This window comes from Hypanus sabinus, chromosome 30 (assembly GCF_030144855.1).
Source record: "Hypanus sabinus isolate sHypSab1 chromosome 30, sHypSab1.hap1, whole genome shotgun sequence".
Taxonomy (NCBI): domain Eukaryota; kingdom Metazoa; phylum Chordata; class Chondrichthyes; order Myliobatiformes; family Dasyatidae; genus Hypanus; species Hypanus sabinus.
Window position 1 is genome coordinate 25,793,609 of NC_082735.1, and position 2,710 is coordinate 25,796,318.

The 2,710-nt window shown below is 45.9% G+C and overlaps 1 protein-coding gene across 2 annotated transcripts in view; it reads right to left on the minus strand.

The window, feature by feature from the left end:
* zbtb8b (zinc finger and BTB domain containing 8B) overlaps positions 1-2,710 on the minus strand; it is a 317,365-nt gene that overhangs the window by 171,217 nt on the left and 143,438 nt on the right. The window lies entirely within an intron of this gene.

Here is a 2,710-nt window from a genome sequence, read left to right on the forward strand (position 1 = left end):
AACCACAGTTATATAGAGCTGCCTCATTACCTTGCAGCTTTGAACTCAATCCCTCAAAGGCCAACACACTGCACACCTTCTTAACAATCCTATCAACCTGCACAGCAACTTTGAGAGATCCTTGGACATTGACCCCAAGATCCCTCTGTTCCCTAACCCTAAGACCCCACATAAACTGATAAGATAGTTTATGCTGAGATATTACATGTTGTCTCATTGTAGAGATCAGTTCTGCTTGGCTCGGATGTATTCAATTTAATAGAAGTTTTCATCTTTTAAAATATTTAATAAATGTTTAACAAATGTTTCCACAAATGGCTTCTATTAGGTTTCTTTGTTTTGTGGCTGCCTGCAAGGAGACGAATCCCAAAGATGTATATAGTATATATACTTTGATAATACATACACTTTGAACTTTTCATTTAATGACTGCTCCCAAAGTTCTTTCACTCCTCTTCTCCCCTTCCACTCCCTGATCCTCTTCGCCAGCTTCCTCACCCTTACAGTGCAACCACCTACTTCACAATACACAGTGGGGTCAGCGTCTGGGGAGACTTCAGCACTTGCAGCCTCATGGGTCCAGCAAGTGAAATCCAGACAAAATCAAAGAAGAATGGATAATGTCAGATAATGTCTTTGACCAACCCTTCAATAAGCCTGCCAGTCTTCCCCAACCTGCGAATGCCTTGCCTCTCACCAATAGTCTGTGCTCACCTGACCTCTTCACTATCAATCGACCAACTCCTACCCTCTTCCTCAGACTGATCCTCGGCAGTCTACCTTGCCCAGCCCACCCCACCCCATCCCATTATACTAATTCCTCCCCTTGCTCTGCCTATGCCACCGGACAATCCGAGGGTTCAAAGGAGTTGTTCGGGAGCCGTTCTATATCCTTTTTACATGGAATTCTGGTCACCCCATTCCAGGTGGAGCCTTTGGAGAGGGCGCAGAAGAGCTTCTCTTGGATACTGCCTGGATTAGAGAGTATTAGCGATAGGTAGATAGTTAGATAGAATCTAGGTTAGTCACCTAGAAGATGGTTGGAATGTCAGAGGCTGAGAAGAGTCGTGATAGAGGTTCGTCAAAGCACAGCAGCGTCGTAGTTAACACAACGCTTTACAGTATGGGCCATCGGGATTCAATTCCCGTCATTGCCTGTAAGGAGTTTGAACGTTCTCCAGGTGACTGTGTGGTTTTCCTCCAGGTTCTGCAGTTTCCTCCCACAGTCCAAAGACGTACCGGTCAGTAGGTTAATTGATCATTGTAAACTGTCCCATGAGTAGGCTAGGGTTAAATCCGGAGACTGCCGGGCACCAGGCGCTGAAAGGCCTGTATCTCAATCAAAATAACTAAAATTTTGATAGGGTAGATATACAGTCTGTTTCCCCAACGTAGAAATGTTAAATATGAGAGAACTTAGCTTTAAGATGAAAGGGGGAAAGTTTAAAGGAGACGAAGTTTTTATTTAATCAGAAATTTGCATTTACCTGGAACGTACAGCGAGCAGAACATTGTGGCGCAGATACAATACAGGAGTGGCCTTTAGACAGACAGGAAACGGGATACACATCATGTGCAGGAAGATGGCTTTAGTTTAATTTGGCATTGTGGTGGGCACAGACATTCGGATCTGAGGAACCTGTTCTTGCACTGTACTGTTCACTCAATCTTCTGACACCTTTCCCATCCCAACGTTAGGACCCCTCCTATGACCGCTGACCCGAAACCTCGACCAGCTGAACGCCAGACTACCAGCCTGACCCCTCTACCAGCCAGCCAGTTGCCTTGACCTAGTTTTCAATCCCTGGGTCAACCTCACTAACCTATTGGTCTGAATCCCAATTCTTTACTCCAACACCCACTCCCTACCCTCAACCCTGCGCCCCAATCCACTGTGACCCACGACCAGCCTTATTTGTTCTGTTGTTGAGCTCTGCACCGGTAGAGTCTGCAGATGGTGTCAATGAAAGACACCTGGAGCCGTTGACACCACTCAACCTCCCTCCATCGGCACTGGAGTGCCGCCTGCCACACATCGATATTTAGGCTCTGCGCTTTTAGATTATTTACCAATATTAAAAGGATAAACTATAACGTTGGCCAGCAGCGCTGCTACAGTATTGGGAATAGTGCTAACAATCGGCTTGTTCTGCCGACAGGTGTTCATTAGCGGATGTAATTTGTATTGTTGACTACAAAGGAAAAGATTGAACTGTGGGGAAACGGAACTCAATGGCCCCCTTTCACAAAGCTAACATGGACTAAAGGGGCTAAATGGCCACTATCTAAACTTTCATGAGATTAACCCCGGACTTAAAATGGCTCCCTCCTCCCTACAACAAGGGAGCCTCAAATTACGCATTTCTCAACACCAGAGTGTGTCGCTGGACTGGCAGGCTATAAAATAAACGGTCTAAATAAAAGTAAAACATGCTTTAAAACGATCAGGAAGTGGTAATGTGAGGAGTTTGCACCTTTTCCCCGTGGAGGGGGTTCTTCACAAGAACCTGTTGGTTATAAGGTTAATTAGGTGCTGCGATTGTGGGTGGGTGAGGGTCTCCGGGAAGTTGACAGACAAAGAAAAACACGTGGAGGGTTAGGATTGTGATGTGAGCGTGCTGAGAGTCGATGGGCCAAGTGGCCTCTTTACGTACGACAAAATATAAAAAGTGCGCGGTGTTTCCCGGCTAATTGTGTGAGTTCGTGCGTC